Source organism: Nothobranchius furzeri, chromosome 4, assembly GCF_043380555.1.
Source record: "Nothobranchius furzeri strain GRZ-AD chromosome 4, NfurGRZ-RIMD1, whole genome shotgun sequence".
In the NCBI taxonomy this organism is placed as follows: domain Eukaryota; kingdom Metazoa; phylum Chordata; class Actinopteri; order Cyprinodontiformes; family Nothobranchiidae; genus Nothobranchius; species Nothobranchius furzeri.
The window spans coordinates 1,021,678-1,042,045 of record NC_091744.1 but is presented as its reverse complement, the minus strand read 5'-3'; the positions used below and the strand labels follow the sequence as shown (position 1 = coordinate 1,042,045).

Here is a 20,368-nt window from a genome sequence, read left to right as displayed (position 1 = left end):
ATGGTAGGCATAATGTTAGAATTTGCTACTCATATTTAGACCAAGATTAGGGGGTGCAAGAGACTTCTATGATTGTACGGCCTTGTGACTGCAACATTTATTTGAACACAACATGTGTACCATCATCCCTTCATAAAGATGTATACCATAGATTGTCTGTCTATTTTTTCTTTACCTTTTTACTTTCAGTATTTGTACACTTATGTCAGTTTTAGTCAGTCCTTTCATTGGACATATATTTTGGTGAGTCTACGACGGCAGACTTTATTGAGTTTAAACTGAGTTGATAGAAAGTGATAGACGGGAAAGAGACCCAGCGATGGGAGAAAACAAAACGCTGTACTGGAGATAGATGGAACAGGAGGTGGCTTGTGAGAATTACAGGAGGAAAGTGATAAACCTGAGCGTCAAAGATTAATAAAAGAGAGATGACTAAAAGGCATTATAGCCCACATGAGGGAGAGAAAGTGATGATGGCAGAGCTATAGGAAACAAAGCCGCTGTGTCAGACATGATCAAAAGACCCAAAGAGAAACTTGTGAGAGCAGACTCGTGCAGCAAGACAAAACAAAGTCTTGCAGCATAATGGAAGAAGAAGAAGAAAAAAAAGACACATCTCTACAGAAAGAAGATCATGTATTTTCATATGCTCACTGGTTGTTTCCTTTTAATATTCAAAGCTTATATTTACCACTTAGTTTTGCCAGATGCTTTTTGTTTAGTTCCATCTTTTACAATCACAGCTGCACAATCTGTATTGTTTCATCGTACTTTACTTTTAATGGTATACATGACTGAAACAGCTATTTTAAATGTTTTTTTTTCTGATTATTTGAGTTTTTCATGCAGGCTGAACATAAAAAATAGTCTCCTACACCTATCTCCTGCATTAGCTTTTGATAGACGGTCAAAATCTAGGATTTGAAAATCCTCACAGATCTGCGTCACACTGAATTAGCATTCACGGTCTTAAGCTTGGTTTATGCTTGACGCGTCCGCGAGGTTCGCATGGCTCCGTGCGGCAAAATTGCATAATTTTAACAACCACGCCCCTCCACCGCGCCTCTGCATGGGCCAAACTTTCCGCACCGCGCACCTAGGAAATTTTCTAACCACACGGACGGTCGGACGCGGAAAAACATGGCGGACTGGCAAGAACTAGTATGGCAGAGGTTGGTAAATACAGACATTTGTATGATTCAGCTCTCAGAGATCACCGTGATCAACATGTTGTTAATAATTCTTGGAGAGAAATAGCTCGCACTGTCGGAAAAGACGAGGACGCTGTTAAAAAATGCTGAAATGCCATGATGTAAACAACAGTAATTTTTACTTCTACTATGGTGTAGTGTTGGATGCATGCCGTAGAGCTCCATGCTGCCCCCTACAGTTTGGGAGAATATTGGCTCACCGCAGAGACAAGCCGCATGAACCATAAACGCTGCGAGTTGTGAAGTGTGTTCCATCCGCGAGCCGCATCACCAAGCGGAAAGTAAATGCGTCAAGCATAAACCAAGCTTTACCCATCTTGTCTCATGGCGGGGAAGGCTGTTGTTGCGTTAACGTCTGGGAATCAGCAGAGACCGTCTTGGTTAGCGTAAGGTATTTTTTAGCATTAGCAACACCACCAGAAGCTCCTCAAGGCCCTCTGCTTCCCACACTCTCCTCACCGATGACACAGTCCCATGCGTGTTCCAATGTGTAGACCCCATCGTCTCTGTTCATGGTTGTTTGCCCACCTCTCCTTATTTCTACTGCTTCCTTAATCCATCTTTTGTATTTTTGTTAATCTGAGTGTATGATCCTTGTTCTGTCCCAGGCCATTATATGACTTTCCCTTGTTCAGAGGTCTGTTACGGCTGATTTCGTTATTGTACTTTCTTGTTTCACGGCTTTTGTGTGTCTTCGACTTGTTTCTTTCTCACACTCTTTTTACATGTCCTATTATTCGTGTGTTGAGTTGGCGTATGGTTACTCCTATGTATACATAGTAAGCATGCATTGCATAGTTTGCATGGGATTTCATATTTCACTCATATAATGTAATTCTAATGCTCAGCTGTGATGTGGGTTGTTGGGTATTTTTATAATTGTACCTTTTTGAGACCTAAAAGATGCCCATTACACATCATGAATCTCTGTGTAAGGTTGAGAAAGGATGTTAATTGAGAAAACTCTGTATCTCTGTAACTTGAGAAGGTCCGCCTTCTCCCCCATCCATTTGGTGAATAAAGCCCCTGAAGAACTGGGAGCACAGGGGGAGTGACGTGGGGAAGCCTCGGAGGAGGTTTCTCTGCGTTAACTCTCCATGTTCTGGAGACTCAGGGTAAAATGTCTTCCTTGTTGTCATGTGTGTTATTACAGGTTCCAGGGTTATGGAGATTAAATATTACCTAACATTCTAGTCTCCTGATGGAGACCACGGGTATGCAGAGCTGGTGAGGTAAAGGCTGAGGCTGGAGCAGAGTGGGGGCTGGTTGAGCCACACACATGGACATGGGGGCTGGTTGAGTCATGCACATGGACATTACAAATAATCAATTTACTCTCTCTCTATCAAAGGGTGTGTCGTCCTTTAAGGTAATATGGGATAAAATCAAATTACCTAACATGGGTAACTTTTAGGTCTGAGAAACGGTGCACCGGTCTATTTTTCCCCCACAGACAACAACTTGCAAGGCATTCATTCCTACTAGAGGCCACTGCACATGTATTGATTAAACATGTAAACCACTCCTTTAAGAAAATGATAATTTTCTCCTAATTGTCAAACCTAAGTTTCTGTAAAATTTTGTTTGGTTATAATAAAGACAGATAATTTTGGATAATGAAGACACATCCAGACGAGACCTTTCACAATGTATCACTTAACCTGCAAATGTTCAGGGTATTAAAAAAACAAACAAAAAAAAAAAAAACAAAAGCAGGCTAGACATGTTTTTGTGTTGAAAATGCATTAAAATCACAGGATGTGACAAAAGCATGGGATTTCAACAAATGAAATCACACACAAGCAAAACAAAAGAGGAAACAGTGATAAGAAGGGACTTTAATTCTGCAGCAAAAAGTCAAGTTGAATTTGTTAGAAACAGCAAAATATTGGTTTGTGTTCTGCAGAGTTGGGTTATAATAAACAACTGTGTAATCAGCATAAATATGTGAATGTTCAGTAAAAACATGTTGTTCACTTTGCCAAAACATGCATGTGGTCTTAAAGCAGAACCTTGAGGCACACCTTGAGGGTTTTGAACAGGAAGAATAAAGCTCCTCTTAGGAAGAGGGACAACTTCTTTGGTCACTTAAATCTTTAGAGTATATATTTTTTGTTGTATTGTGGTCATTATTTAAACTGGAGCAGAATTCTTATTGTCCTAAACATCTCAGTTTAGTATAAACAAGTAAAAGAGAATTAGACATTATTGTAATTATTTTTCAGTGGTTGTGATAAAAATGTCCAATTAAGGTAAACATGTTTAAAGAAACAAGAAATATACAAAAATCACACAGAATTTGTGTACTCCACATCTGTGGGAGCTGCCTAAAGCAGGAATAGCTCCATATCGTTAGCTAATGAGCAGTTCAGTGGAGTTGAGGTAAGGAAGACAGATTGTTATTGCTTTCCAAATAGCACCGTAACGTTTGCCAGCTGGTTTTCAACCTGTGGATGATTGGGCAATGGTCCAAACTACAGTAATAAAAAAGCCCAATTAAACAAATTTTCCTTTCTTATCCTGTTATCACAGATTTTGCCTTTAGCATTACATTTGGATTTGTTGTAGTGTGTGGAGTTGTGAGTAATTTGAGCAACAGAGTCACAGTATTAATATTTGTAAATGTCACTCATTGTTTTATGCATGCACTTAAATCCTGATTATGCGGCTTTTTTTTTTAAAAAAAAAAAGGTGGAAATTGCTGATCATGGTTTTTGAACCTCTAATCTTTAAACCAACATATCAGCTTGCTGTAAACACCACAGCATGGCTCATAGTCCACTCTTCATCTTCCTTCACTGGGCAGCTGCGGTTCAGAAAGTAGAGCGGGTGGTCCAGTAATCGTAAGGTTGTAGGTTGTATCCCAACGTCTGCTAGAGAATGCCGCTGGAATCCCACTGGTGGTGGTTGGAGGGACCGGTGGTGCCAGTACTCTGCAGCTTCAACTCTGTCAGTGCGCCCCAGGGCAGCTGTGGCTACATTGTCGCTCATCCCCACCAATGTGTGAATGTGTGTGTGTGTGAATGGGTTAATGACTGATTGTGTTGTGAAGCGCCGTGGGGGGTTACAGAACCCTAAGAAGGCGCTGTACAAAAATAGGACATTTACTATTCCTTCTGTAGAATATTCCCCCTCTAATGATGACTGAGGCCTAAAGGTTCTCCAGATGAGGTTGAGATTAGTCTGAACTTATTCTTAAAATTCTCACTGATTCAATAAAGAACAAAAATTAAATCTTCAGCCTTGCAGACGGGTTAGCATGCTAGAACAGTGTGTAGCACTGTTGCCTTGCTGTCTGCAGCCCTTCTGAACAGAGTTAGCATGTTCTCCACATGAATGTGTGGGTTTTCTCCATGTACTCCAGCTCCCTCCCACCAAAAACATGCATTTCAGCATAACTGGAGACTCTAAATTGTTCCTAGGTGTGAGTGGGTGCAGGAACAGTTGTGCACTCTCCCTTGATGACTTCTAGAGTTAGGTACCAGCTACCTGCAGTTTTACTTGGGATTTAAGCAGTTAGGAAAATGAGAAACATGAAGATAATTATCTGGAATTTATGTGCAAATACTTACTTTTTTAAACAATGGTTTCTTTTTCTGCAGTTTCAAGATATTACTTGGGTCAGCTGTACTCAGCCACAGTGTTACCAGAACCTGCCAAACCATCTCTGCTTGTTGACAGACAGGTAGGTTAACACAAACGCACGTACATATTATCTATTCATTTATTTATCCTTGCAGACATGTTTTATTTTATGTGTTCTTATGACTCCGTTTCCTGATATAGCTGATGTGTTTGCATTAGAGTTTTCTAGATTTCAAGTTTTCTTTTTTAGAAGCTGGCATAAGCCCCGTTCTCTCAGTCCAGTCATGGCCTGTCTCCTGATTACGTAGCTACACCACAAACTTTGAGAGCTGCTTCTTTTTGTAGTTTAGCCAAAGAGAACACTTTTTAAAACCCAACCATGACCACTTTGACATGTTTTGGCAGTCCGTGTTGCAACAGAAGCCTGATTTTTGACTTTATGCTTCAGCTAAATGTAATTACCCTAATTTATATAAGTGGTACAGGCCTATTTTATTTAAAACGTAACATGTAAACAAGCTAATGGGCCAAAGCAGAGTTAATGGGATGTTATCCATATCTGAACATGATTATAAAAAATGATATCACTGCTGGATTGGTTTCTACATCCAAACTCTCAGATGCAATGCTAGCTTATATTTAAAAGCTACACTGAAAAACTGGAAATTATCCAGTTACATTCGTTGATCTCAAAGCTTCTTTCTTTCTCTTATCCGATTGCACCATCTAGTGGCTGACAAGCATATCACACTCTTTCCGTTTTTTTTAACATGGTGACTTCACGTTTCTTTTTATAAATGTGCTTCTGTAGCCGACAAACAGCTAAAACGCGCTGTTTTATAAGTATTATTCTCATGTTATGTTGCGTTCTCGTATATTTATGTTTTAGAGACTTACTTGTATGTGAAAAGTTCATCAACTCTGCATCAGCTAAGGTATTCCTTAAATTTGAAACAAGTAAGCGGTAGTCTAACGCTATTGGTTAGTTCTGGTCGGCGCTCGGTTTCCTATTGCACAGAGCTCTGCGGGGCAGGGGGCATGCTTAGCAAAAAAAAAGACATATTGCTTACATTTTGTCACAGCACATGATGAGATAATCACTTTTACGGATTTCTGACAAATCATACATAATTTCTGAAAGGGGAAAACTCGGGAAAGCAGCTTTAACAATCAAGGATTATATGTAGAATGAATAAATGTTAAAATGCTCAGGCTGAAATGACCAGTTAGAAAAGTACTATTTGGAATGAATTTCTTTCCACAGTTGAAAAACGTGCTTTATTAGTAACAACCCAAGATGTGTCTTGATATTAAAGTGGGATTTCTTCAGTGATGAGTCAAACTGATCCAGGGGAACTGGTGGTGAGTCATCAGCTTTAAAGGGATTATTTGAAATAGATTTCTGGCTTTTATGTTGCAGACGGTTTATTGAACACCCAAAGATGGATTGCTTCTTTGGTGCTTCTTTTTTAGAGTGTAACATACCTTTTGGAATTTCAAGATATTGATATAATAAATAACCGCATTATGTGAAAGCAACAGCGCTGTGATGCTTTAAAATAGGCTTTGCTTGAACAAAAATGATGAGATGTTTAAAAGACAGAAGAAATTATTTTAAAAGGCATCCAATGCAACTTTTTCATGTTTTCAAATCATTTTCTTGAGCCAGTATGAGCTAAAATGAAAAGAAAGAAAGAAAGAAAACAATCGTTTATATAATGCCTCTAAAGATAAAAATCCCGAGGCGCTTCACAAAAACAAAACAAAACAAAACAAAAATTAAAGTTTAAAATGATTTCACAAAACAATTGAAAATTAGTTTAAAATGAGAAAATAATTAAATTGTGATAAACATAAGCAAGGAAAGGGAGACAGAAAATGAATAGGAAAGAGGGAAATGAGTGGATCCTGGAAAAGGCGGAATAAGAAAAGAATAAGAAGAGGGTGGTGACGAAGGTCACACAAAAGCCAGTTTGAACAGGTGAGTTTTCAGCTGCTTTTTAAAGGAGACCACTGAGTCCACTGATCACGCGGTTCTGGGGCTACAAAGAGGGGGTCCGCAGGCTGCCCGTTGAGTGCTGCAGCTGAAAAGGATTGTTTTAGCACATATTGGCTCACGAAAATTATTTAAAAATATGAAATAGTTGCATTGTATGGCTTTAAAAACAGACCCGGCTAAGACTTTGACCTGCTTGACCAGAATCTATTTTTCTCCAAAAAAAAAAAAAAAAAAAAAAAAACTACAGAGCTGCCAACTATCACGCATTGAGAGTGAGACACAAACATTTGACCTCCTTCATACGCTCTCACACCACATAAACCAACTTGAAAAAGATCCTAAATATCCCTTTATATTTACATTCATGAGATTACATGATAAAAGGCTGTCACGGTCGTACTAATGTTAAAACTCTTATCCTCACTCCCTCCTCACCTGTGCAATATTAATAATTTGATAATAAGAAAGTTTAAAGTCATCTAATTAAATTGTATGGCTCCCATGGTACACTAAAATAAAGACAAAATATCATCTGCAAAGAAAAGTGCAAAGAAAAGTGTTTCAGGTCAGTTCTTACATCCATTAACCCTTTGATGCAGGAATTATGAAATCTTCAACCATTATTTTGTTTAACAATTTTTTTCATTCGTCTTTAGGTGTGAATGAAACAAATTTCAACAAATATTTTTTGGAACATTAAATAATTTACTAACAATTTATTACATGTCCACCTCTGGACAGCATGCCTTCTGAACATGAAATGTGTTGGCTTGACTTACTGAAGTCCAAATGGAGGGGCTCAAATGCAATAAAGTCTTCAACAGCTGTGCTTAATAGCAAAATAATAGTAATAATAATAACAATTCTGAAACATCACCTTATCGTGGTGGAGGAGTTTGAGTGCCCTAATGATCCTAGGACCTATGTTGTCAGGGGCACTTAGTGCCCCTGGTAGGGTCTCCCATGACAAATTGGTCTTAGGTGAAGGGTGAGACAAAGAACGGTTCACAGGATCTTTCATGGATGTAAATTCAAAGATTTGTAGTACCCGGCCCGGAGGGTTACCGGGGTCCCACCCTGGAGCCAGGCCTGTGGTTGGGGCCTGTGAGCGAGCGCCTGGTGGCCGGGCTTTCGCCCATGGGGCCCGGCCGGGCCCAGCCCGAACCAGATACATGGGCTCATTCAACTGTGGAGCCACCACCCGCAGGAGGAACATGAAGGGTCCGGTGCAGTGTGGATGGGGTGGCAGACCAAGGCGGGAGCCTTGGCAGTCCGATCCCCAGACAAGAAAACTGGTTTTTGGGACATGGAACGTCACCTCACTGGCGGGGAAGGAGCAGGAGCTTGTGGCAGAGGTTGAGCGGTACCGGCTAGATATAGTCGGACTCACCGCGTTACATATCATTGGCTCTGGAACCCAAGTCCTTGAGAGGGGGTGGACACTCTCCTTTGCTGCAGTTGCTCCAGGTGAGAGGTGGAGGGCTGGGGTTGGCTTTTTGTTAGCCCCAAGACTCTCTGCCTGTGTGTTGGGGTTTACCCCGGGGGACGAGAGGGTAGCTTCCCTGCGCCTTCGGGTCGGGGAACGGGTCCTGACTGTTGTTTGTGCTTATGGGCCAAATATCAGTTCAGAGTACCCACCCTTTTTGGAGTCCCTGGGACGAGTGCTAGATAGTGCTCCATCAGGGGACTCCATTGTCCTGCTGGGGGACTTCAATGCTCACGTGGGCAATGACAGCTTGACCTGGAGGGGTGTGATTGGGAGGAACGGCCCGCCTGATCTGAAATCAAGTGGTGTTTCGTTATTGGACTTCTGTGCAAGCCACAGTTTGGCCATAACGAACACCATGTTCGAACATAAGGATGCCCACCGGTACACTTGGTACCAGGGCAGCCTAGGTCACAGGTCGATGATAGACTTTGTAGTCGTATCATCTGACCTGCGGCCGTATGTTTTGGACACCCGAGTGAAGAGAGGAGTGGAGCTGTCAACTGATCACCACCTGGTGGGGAGTTGGATCAGATGGCAGGGGAAGATGCCACGTAGACCTGGCAGACCCAATCGCATAGTGAGGGTCTGCTGGGAACGCTTGGTAGAAGAACCTGTCAAGACGGTCTTCAACTCCCACCTCCGGCAGAGCTTTGACCACGTCCTGAGAGCAGTGGGTGACATCGACTCTGAGTAGGCTTTGTTTCACTGTGCGATTGTTGAGGCAGCTGTTGCTAGTTGTGGTCGCAAGGTGGGCAGTGCCAGTCGTGGTGGTAGCCCCCGTACCCGCTGGTGGACACCAGAGGTTCGGGGAGCCGTCAGGCTGAAGAAGGAGGCCTACAGAGCGTGGCTGGTCTGTGGGTCTCCGGAGGCACCAGACAGGTACCGGATAGCCAAGCGGGGTGCAGCAGTGGCAGTTGCCAAGGCAAAATCTCAGGCGTGGGAGGAGTTTGGTGAGGCCATGGAGGAAGACTATCGATCGGCTCCAAAGAGGTTCTGGCAAACTGTCCGGAGCCTCAGGAGAGGAAGGAAGCAACTCACTCACACTTTTTACAGTGGGGATGGGGAGCTGCTGACGTCAACTGGGGCTATAGTCGGATGGTGGAAGGAATACTTTGAGGAGCTCCTCAATCCCACCTATCCGCATTCCGAGGAGGAACCAGAGCCGGGAGACCTTGGGATGGACTGTCCAATCTCGGGGGCAGAAGTTGCTGAGGCAGTCAAACAACTACACAGCGGCGTAGCCCCGGGGGCGGATGAGGTTCGTCCTGGGTATCTCAAGGCTATGGATGTTGTAGGGCTGTCATGGTTGGCACGTCTCTGCAACATTGCGTGGTCATCGGGGGCAGTTCCTGTGGAGTGGCAGACCGGGGTGGCGGTCCCCATCTTTAAGAAGGGTGACCTGAGGGTGTGTTCTTGTGGGCATTTTCTGTTATTCTTAAAGAAGGAGTCGGAGACGGAGTTCTCAGCCAGACAGCGCGGGTCTCTTTATTAATTCATCTCACAGCTCAGGACAGCCAAAGACCCAAAGACAATCACGAGTGGTTCCCTTTTTATAGCCCCCACTCTTTGAACATTCCAGCTCACAGTCAACAGACGAGAACCAGACCATATTTGGTAGCACATCTTGTGGAAGCTATGAGTGGAGACTTCTTGTCTGGAACACAGGAACATTTTGGAGTCACATCAAGTTCACTGTTGGAAAGTAAGATAAGCATCTAGCTTTTACTGGAAGCAGAGCAGACCAAAACAGGAAATTCCTTTGGAGCTGATATTGAACAGCACACAAACTCTAACCAGAAAACACATCTCGATAAGCTTTCAACCTAAGAACTCAGTTTCAGCTCAATAAATTTTGTAGATGACCTGTTGACCTTTTTGGCGCAGACATTCCAACTATAGGGGGATCACACTCCTCAGCCTCCCTGGAAAGGTCTACTCCAAGGTACTGGAGAGGAGGGTCCGATCAATAGTTGAATCTTAGATTGAGGAGGAGCAATGTGGTTTTCGTCCTGGCCGTGGAACTGTGGACCAGCTCTATACCCTTGCAAGGGTGATGGAGGGGGCATGGGAGTTTGCCCAACCAATCCACATGTGCTTTGTGGATTTGGAGAAGGCTTATGACCGTGTCCCCAGGGGCACCCTGTGGGGGACGCTCCAGGAGTATGGGGTGGGTGGCTTTCTGTTAAGGGCCATTCAGTCCCTTTACCAGAGGAGCGTGAGTTTGGTCCGCATAGCCGGTAGTAAGTCGGACCTGTTCCCAGTGAGGGTTGGACTCCGCCATGGCTGCCCTTTGTCACCGGTTCTGTTCATTTCCTTTATGGACAGAATTTCTAGGCGCAGCCGTGGTGTGGAGTGTGTCGAGTTTGGTGGCAGGAGAATTTCGTCTCTGCGTTTTGCGGATTATGTGGTCCTCCTAGCTTCATCCAGCTCTGACCTTCAGCTCTTGCTGGGTAGGTTCGCGGCCGAGTGTGAAGCGGCTGGGATGAGGATCAGCACCTCCAAATCTGAGACCATGGATCTCAACCGAAAAAGGGTGGCTTGCCAACTCCGGGTCGGGGGAGAGGTCCTACCTCAAGTAGAGGAGTTTAAGTATCTCGGGGTCTTGTTCACGAGTGAGGGTAGGAGGGATCGGGAGATCGACAGGCAGATTGGATCAGCCTCTGCAGTGATGCGGACGCTGAGCCGATCTGTCGTGGTGAAGAGGGAGCTGAGCCAGAAAGCCAGGCTCTCGATTTACCGGTCGATCTACGTCCCAATCCTCACCTATGGTCATGAGCTTTGGGTAATGACCAAAAGAACGAGATTGCGGAAACAAGCGGCCGAAATGAGTTTCCTCCGTAGGGTGGCTGGGCTCAGCCTTAGAGATAGGGTGAGGAGCTCGGACATCCGGGAGGGACTCGGAGTAGAACCGCTGCTCCTCCGGATCGAAAGGAGCCAGTTGAGGTGGTTTGGGCATCTGGTCAGGATGCCTCCTGGACGCCTCCCCGGGGAGGTGTTTCGGGCATGTCCTGCCGGCAGGAGGCCCCCGGGTCGACCCAGGACACGTTGGAGAGGTTACATATCCAAACTGGTCCGGGAACGCCTTGGGGTCCTGCCGGAGGAGCTGGTGGACAAGGCCGGGGAGAGGACGGTCTGGAGCTCCCTAGTTGGGATGCTGCCCCCGCGACCCGGACCTGGATAAGCGGAGGAAGACGACGACGATGACAATTTTGAGTACCTGTCCACTGTAGTGACTACTATGCATCAAAGGGTTAAGCTGCTTTTCTGAGTAAGATGTGAAGATTTTGGTGTGGATTTAATGAGCATGTTCTTTGTCTTCACAGAGTTGCTTATCAATTTATCTTGTCCAACTATTTATGAACCTCTCTTAGCCTTTCACTTTCTCTGTGCCTCATTTTATCCTCTTATCCTTGTGTAATGCCCCCCCCATCCCCCACCCCACTCATCATTGTCTTATGATTGGTTTTATGTATCCTTGACTTTTCAGCCTCTTTAATGCCTCAACATTTTCTCTCTCACTCAACCTTCCCATTTTCGAAAAATATATTTTCTCTAACAGGCTCCCCTCACTTTTTTGTGTTTCTTTTTCTTTCTTCTTTCACATCATGTCGTATATCTTTCTCCCACAATACAGTATCAGCTGGAGAGATGGAGATGACACTTGAAACATGGAGGTAAACATGATACAACTAAGTCAAGACCAATGTGAGCTGGGATGTGGGAACAGGAATGGCAGATTTGAATATCTGCTATAGGGATATTACCATAGGGTTACAGGTGGGACCAGTGGCACTGTAAGTTTGTTATGAGGTGTGCTGCTATTTCTGTCTCTCTCTCTCTCTCTCTCTCTCGCTCTGTGTGTGTGTGTGTGTGTGTGTGTGTGTGTGTGTGTGTGTGTGTGTGTGTGTGTGTGTGTGTGTGTGTGTGTGTGTACTTGGCTGCTGAGGTGCAGACAAGATTTTTCAGCAGTGTAGTTCAGATGAAGAAGTGTGTGATTGGTTTCTGCTGAACAGTCGGGAGGTAGGGGGAGGTCCCGTTCAGGGAATATGAGATGCCGGCAGAGTTGTCAAATGAAAACTTTTCACTGTCACACTACTGTAGTGATTCTGGCTTGGTTTAATATTTCTCTGCCCTCTGGGGTCCCTGGAGACCGGGGGTCTTCAAGCAGTTGCCTGCCCTGCCTGTCAGCATGCAGCATCTCTAGATAGGACCTATAGTTTTACAATTAATGTTTTAATTATACGCCTTAATACTATATTTACCCCATTTCAAATGTGAAATGAACTCATATATTTATCTTGTTAATACATTTGACAGAATAGCATAATAGAGAGGTGTTTGTTGTAATTACATAAACAAGAGAAAACAATCTGTTTCAATCAGTGTTTTGTTTTAAATGTGCACAGCATGAAATCCATCCCAGGTCTGAATACACAAACACACCACTTATATAAAAACCACCTGGGTCTTCGACTTATTACGTGCTCACGCATTTAGTAATGGAACACCGCTGGTGTGAGATGTTCTCCGCTCAATAATATCAGAGAAGGAGAAACAGCCGGCTGCAACCACTTCAACTTTAGGACAAACTACCAGAGTCCCAAAAAGAAAAACACCATTAAGTTCCAAACAACCCTGGAAAACTGAGACTGGTGTTTAACAATGTTTTGTTTACTGTGAAAATGCAGGTTCCCATGTAACGGGTACAGTGGCGGATTTAGCAATTTGGGGGCCCAAGACAAACACAGACATGGGGCCCCCTTAACACAAAATTTTCGACAATCTTATCTTTACCTGGATTTGCGAAACTCTCCCCTCTTCTGACTTGAGCTGTTTTCCCCTTTTATTAGTCCTCCTCTTTTTTCCTGGCTTTCTCTCCCTTTGAGTGCTTTCTTCTTCTTGTCAATGCTCCTGTGCTTTTTCCTTTCTTTTATTTTACTTCTAGTTTCCATTTTGGTTTATGTTTACCTCCCTTTAAAGATTTTCCATTGTCTTTCCTTTTCTGCTTCCTTTGATGTTTACATTGAAAAACAACGTCACTTTTGGAAGTGAAGATAAAAGCTTTTTTAAAGCATGCTGCTTCTTTCTCTTATTGGAGCCACTAGGAGAACTCCATTTCATGCTTAATGTTTTGACTACTGCTTCGAGTTTGTTACAAATGCTCCCGCCTCTCTTTTTCTTTTTCTACTTTCTCTTCTTATTATTATTTGTGGTCCTATGGCACTTGGCAAACAACAATTTGGTGCATTCCTGCCACCAACTGGAGTGGAATGACTACCAATCACTCCCTGTTTGTGCATCAGCATCTTAAAGGAATAGTCCATTCTGGCATTAACAGAGGGGTGCCAGCAGTCAGGGCTAGGGGGCCCCCCAACATAAGGGGGCCCCAGTCGGCCACCGACCTATGCCTAATGGTAAAACCACCACTGGACGGGTATGCGGACCAGAGATGATAGCCCGCTGGAGAGGTGAGCTAGCTTGTTTTGCAGTGTTGAGGTTACACCTTTAAATTTAATGTTTCCATAACCTATAAAAGACCAGCTTAAAAGAAAATTGGAGAAAACCCCACATTTTAAGCAAGATTGTACAATCTCAGCTTGTATTTTCTTTTTCTTAAAATATGTTCATGGCAGTGAAAAAAATCTACAAAAAAATGTCTGCAAAATATTGGAGAAAAAAGCTCATAATTTAAAGTAAATTTACAGGATGTAAAAAAGTCCACATTTTTATATTACTGCGGCATTTTATGTGGAATAATTTTAAACTGTAAGAAGTCAATTTTTAAACATTCAAATTCACCAGAAAATTTCCTTGGAGAGTTTTAACTGATATTCAATAAGTACTTTACTTCCAGATACTAATTTAACACTTAAAGACCTTAATGCAGATGTCATCATTTAAATCCTACAGGCGAAAAAATGGTGATTGGCTGAAGGAAACAGTCATTGATTTTTAAATTAGACTTTATACTGTTTTATAAAAATAATAAAAAATAAACAGTACTTATTTGGATTAGGAAACCTGGTGTGAACATCAGACAGGAAGTTATGACCATGTTTTATTTTTGTACATGATTTTTGTTGTAACTGAAGCAAAGAATTATTTTTTCTCAAACCATGTTGTGAGATGAGATTTTGACTATAGGAGTCTTTGGACTGTGATGGAGAACACTTGATGGTCAAACTAAAGTTTGCAGGGATCAAGTTGAGAGGTCATTCATTATGAGTGTTACCTTGAATGACATTTTGTTTTCGTTTTTCATTTTTTTAGGTTTTTGCTTTTGTACCTCATATTATAATTAGCTTTCTTTTGTTTGATTATACAAAAAATGCCATTTGATGTGCCCTACCCTGAAGGCACTTATTAAGCATACCAAAGCAGATTTGATGCTGATGTGTTTGATGTCCCTGTTCGTTTTACATGCCTACAAATCAAAGATTATACAAATATCTGTTGCCGCAGCTGATGCAAAGGGGTAATGTCACTGAACCAGAACCTACATCAGAGAGTACTCCTAAAAATGTACATGGTAAAGTGAGAGCAGTGACTGCCACATCGCCAAACGAAATCTCAGTGGATAGCTTAGGAGGAGGCTCCTGTTACCACTCAATTCAATTCAGGGCTTTGAGGGCCATTATCCAGCAGGTTTTAGTGGTTTATCTGGTCCAACTCAATAGATTCAGTGGTCGAGTCACCTGTGCAGCAGCCCATCAGGCTTTGCAGATGCCTGTTTGTCTAACTGAAATCAGGTATGTTGAAGCAGGGTTAAAACTAAAACACGATGGATACTGGCCCTCAAGTCCCAGAATTGAATTGCTCTGGTGTAGATCCCAAGGACCTAAAGGTGTTCATCTGTGTCAAACCATTGAACTCCTGCATTTGAATGAAAATGACAAGCATCCTTTGTCTCAGTCCACCATTCAAAGTGTCCACATTGATCAGCCCTTTGCTGAAACATTTGATGCCAGCATAATTCTTGCTTTAGTGCCACTAATCCAAGGAAGTGACATTCACTCTTGCTTGAAGGCTTCTGAAGGCACAGCTGCAACAATTACATCTAACTACAGATGTTTTTTTTTAAACTTAGGAGAAAAGGTTAAATGACTTTGGGCTAGTTAATCATCTGAAAGTGCAGTAATGACAATTAAAATGAGTGAACAATGTGCCACCTAATTATAATGAAGTCTGTGTACATTTTTCTGAATTTCTATCCCGGATAAGCCCCCAATTAAAACAGTGTGCATTCTAAATTCATAGAAAAGATGTTAAACTGAGATATGAAACATACATTTTCTGACTGTGAAGACATAAAAGTAAGTCTACCAGCTGTTCAGAAACATATTCCCTTTCTTACCATGCTTTGTGGATAAAATCATTGATGTGCAATACTGGAGCCAAAACAGAAAAGTAGTGAATATGAATGGAAACAAAGAAAACAGTGGAATGGAAAAAGGAACATAAGGGAAACGAGCTGTTGTATTTCTGTAATTGCATAAATTAGGCATTGCAAAGACTTGTTTCCTTATGCTGCTAGAAGACAAGAAGAGAAACAGTGTTATAGACTAATTTCACAAGATGTTTTAATGAAATTTGTGAAACAATATTTGTTCCCATCATGCATTCTGAGCTTAGCACTAGAACTGGATAAAAAAAAAACTAAAAAGATGGCATCGGCTCCGAAAATAGTGCTTGTTTGCAATGGCTTTGACATAAATTTTGAACTATTTAGACCTGCTTTTCTTTGAAATGTGTTCAAATGGAGGAATGTCCTTTATTAAAGAAAATATGTATTTGCTTCTTCTGCTCTTTTTTCGATGGTATGAAGCTGAATACCCCACTGATTTGAGTGTGATGAACACGTCATGCTGTTCATTGCACTGCTTTGTCCTTGAGCTGTCCAATTACGTGCAAAGACAATTGGAAAGAAACCCATGTAATCTGCTCCACAACTAGGTTTTTCATATAAATTATTAGTCAAAGCAAAGTTGTAAAATTAAATGGAAGGCAAATATGACCACATATGGACTGAAATAAGGGGAAAAATCAACAAAAATTGTTGGAGGCTATACCTGCAACAATTGAGCAAGGCTTCCAACCAGATACCGGGTTTGCTGCCGATACGTGAATTTTTTAATTGGGCCCATCTGCTGTAGGTTTCACGTAAACTCACTCTGGTTTTAGAACTTTTATGGTTGCTCCTGAGAATGACAACGGAATGGGCTCAGAAGCAGCTGTTTGACTTGCTAAGTTTGCCATTTTCCACAGTGTCATCCTTGCTGTACCGAGTGGACTTGTTACCATGTTTGGTAACCTGCAATGGTGCCCTCTATTGGCTGGTAGATGTAAACATAGACATAAAAGTGTTGTGCTCTTTCAAAAATAAATATTAGATTTTTTTATTAAAGGAAAACATTCTGTACACCTTTAAGTGCCCCATGGAGGTATTATATTTTTTTAAATATAAATTTTTATTAATTAGTTCCATATTCAACCTTTAAATTATTTTTGATATCTGGATGCAGGTAAATCAACCTAGAAGGCCCAGAAAATTTGCAGAATCTGGAAAGATGCTCCTGCACATTTAGCTCAATGTATAAAATGTTAATACACTTAGTTCCTCAACAAAACACTTAAATATATATATATATACATACATATACATATATATATATATATATACATACACACACACACACACATATATATATATATATATATATATATATATATATATATATATATATGTATAGGGGGGGAAAAAGTATAAAATTAAAACTAAATGCTCTCAAATGGTGCTAAACCTGTTCCAGCCATTCAAAGCTTGTGCTGTTATATTTTGGTTCATTAGTCGTTACAATTCAAACCTTCTAATGTTTTGATTTTTCTTTTCTTTTCTTCCTTTTCCTACTCTAACTCTGCTATCTCTCATTTGTCTAAACACATCTTATCAAAATCTATATCCACTCATTAAACCAGTACTTCACATTCATCATGTTTGCTGCTGTTGTTTCTGATGTGGCTGCCAATAGGAGATTTTTCATTATCCCTGTAATCCCTTCTATATGAGTTGGTAATCTGGAGCAGACGTGTAGAAATTCCCACCCTCTGTTTCCAGAAAGTGTGTGTGTTTCTGGTTTATACATGAAGCTGTGAACTATTTAAACAAACACAGGCAGTTTTTTTTCTCTCTATTGCATTTCCTCAAAAAATAATAATGAAAAGCTCCAAATGTGTCAGATGCTGTTATTGTATCTAGAGAAAAAATATGAGCCTTATTTTAGATTCAGATTTTTACTTTTGCACTATAATTAAATTGCAAAAGACACAAACTTTATTAATATATAGACTAGAGCATAGTTGCTTGCCTGATTGCTGTAAGGAGGTGCGCATTTTGCCTTAAGACAATGAATTATGTTTCTGCAAACACGTTTATTCTTTCAACAACCACACACTCTGCAAATATATTTTCTACATTAGCTCTTTCTTTCTCTCGTTTATCATCTCTGATCCTAATAGTTATCTTGTTCCAATGCATTCTAGTAATTGTTGTTCATAAATTTGAGAAGTGACCCCAGAAGTGATTTCACTGTATCTTGAATGGTTTTAATCACATTTATCCTGTTTGAATTCTGAGGATTTTGAGTGCTAAAGCTGGCAGCAGCTGGGCAGAGGCATTGTGGGGGAGATACGACAGTAATGTAGTCAGCAAAATAAAATTTAAAAAATGGTTTAATAAAAAGAGTAAAGAGAAAGGGAGAAGGGAACTTGGCAGGTGCTGGCCTGCATGCATCAGTAACCGAGGAGATTGCAGTTTTATTGATTAGTTTATTGCAATATCAATCTGTCACACCGCTAATTTACTAATGACACCTTTACCACTGGGGAACACTATGGAGGAAGTGCTCATCTGCTTTGCTCCAGCTCTCAGAAGAAGCCCAAAGCCTTCAAAGGCATTATTTAATAATGCATTGGGTACATGTGGAGAGGCTCAACCAGCTGTTTTTTACTGTTGACATTTACTTTCTTTTCTTTTCTCTTGATTTGAGGCAGGATCTTATGTTCGCTCCAAAAATTATGACATTAGGAATATTTTATTCAGAAAAAACAAATAAAATAAAAAAGAAAGCATAATGGTTTAATCCACAGCAGATGAAAATACCAGTGTTTCTATGGATGGTGAAATAAATTGGGGTTGAAGTTTATTTATAAAGTCCCTAACATCCCCAATCAATGGGGCCCGAGGTGTTGAACATAGCATAGAAACAAACTAAAACACAATAAAACAGCTAGATGGTAAAATTCAGAAATAAAACTTTCAAAGGCCAAACAGTTCAAGAAAGATTTTTTTAATAAACCCAATTTAAATGCTCAGCCCACATCTCAACAACTATAAACTACCATGGACAAATTTAAGGCTCCACAAACTCCAAACTAAAGGTCCTGTGGTCAAAACATAAAATAGCTCTATAGCTCAATACACTAAGTAAATCAATGGGAGTCCATGCACAAAGTTAAGTCAATCTCAAAAGAAGTTGGAGCCCACAGCTAAGAACAACCGTTATAGGTCTGTGTCTCCTTGAATGTCTTTGAGAGCCTGCTTAAATATCTTCAGGTGAGGATGGCTGATGAGCCGATTGTCTTCGGCTGCCATTGCTGCTGGTTTGGGGTGTGCCTCTCTCCCTCGTGCTGAACTGGGGGAGAGAGTGGTGGAGCAGGAGCTGTCCCTGGTGCTGAACAGCAGGAATGGCAGAGACACAGGGGGCAGCAGCAGGAGCATTACTGGAGGGCTTACGAGAAATGTGGGGACCGTAACAGGCTCCCAATGGAGGTTCATCTACTTAATTTCAAATTTCACGAATAAAAAATGTAATCTTAAATGTATAATCATCTATATAATTGAGCAAAACTGTAGTTTATGTTATTTCGCTTTGAAAACAGTAGAATATGCTTAAATATGGACTCTGTGCATCCAGAAATATATGATTGATGTGAATAAACATATACAGTAGTTCTAATACCCTTTGAGCAATTGCCCAGTACTCAATACCACATAAAATCATAAAAGGCTAATCTATTAAAAAAAAAAAGTAAAGGATAATCCTTTTCATGGTAAGGCTTTAACGTTGTCATTTATAAACTTGCTTTTTTCTAACCAAACACCACAGCTTGACACGCTTAAGTAGATTAAGTTGTGCAGAATGGTATAATACTATTATACAGTAATAGAGGTGTTACGTTCTGGTAGATAGCCCATGTCTGGGGACATTATGTTGGATGCATGAGATGGACAATAAGGTTTTAAATATATTAATGAGAAATGTATGGATTAGATTAAAATAACTTATAACATGAGGACACAATTCTACATGGAAAAAAAGTGTTTTTATACCAAAAAATGGAACCAAGGCAGGATTTGCACACAAAAAAACTGGTGGCAAAAAAGAGCATGAATGAAAATTAGTACAGAGGATGATGGGATTTGAATGTTTTCTAAACAAAGAAGAAGATTGAGAAGAAAACATGAAACTGTAACTATGAAAAAGAAAGTTTACGAGAATCAATAATCGTGAAAACAAACGTTTTAAGATAAAACTCATGATTGTGTACTTAGTGTTGGGTTTTCCCCAAAAATGTAGAAGGAAGTGTTTCATGACCTTTTTGCTGTGTCAAAAATAGTGGCCTGTCTTCTTTTTGGGTGCAAGGCTGAACCAACGCTAAACAAACTGAACAAAAAAAGACTTTGACGGTTCGCAGCACACATTTCCTACATGGACAAAAAGCTGACCTTCTCCTAAACAGAATTTATGGATCTATGTCATATTGATCTTTTCTCAAACTTGCTGTTCCTGCACCACAGTAACACAAAAACTCTTATTCCTGGGAAAAACTACACTAGATTTTTCCAGATTCAGATCCCTGTGAAGCTCTTTACTACAGAAAATCTAGGCATGCTTGTGTATGTTTCACTGCACATGTGTCAGCCTGCTAGAGCTTCCTTTCATGTGCTAACAAGCATCTGAAGCCTGCAGGAAAGATAAGACCAAAGTCTTTCTTTCTTGTCTTCTCCAGACCATTCTCCATTTT

The 20,368-nt window shown here is 41.1% G+C and overlaps 2 protein-coding genes across 3 annotated transcripts in view; one reads left to right on the top strand and one right to left on the bottom strand.

Annotated features, from left to right (window-relative positions):
- Positions 1-20,368, bottom strand: part of LOC139069571 (involucrin-like) — a 299,878-nt gene that overhangs the window by 72,406 nt on the left and 207,104 nt on the right. The window lies entirely within an intron of this gene.
- The window catches only part of LOC107391362 (protein phosphatase 1 regulatory subunit 29), a 312,738-nt gene that overhangs the window by 167,666 nt on the left and 124,704 nt on the right, over positions 1-20,368 (top strand). For both annotated transcript variants that reach the window (XM_015968644.3, XM_054743519.2), the window contains one exon: positions 4,814-4,896. The gene's annotated coding sequence lies outside the window, so the exon portion shown is untranslated. The remainder of the gene's footprint in view (positions 1-4,813; positions 4,897-20,368) is intronic.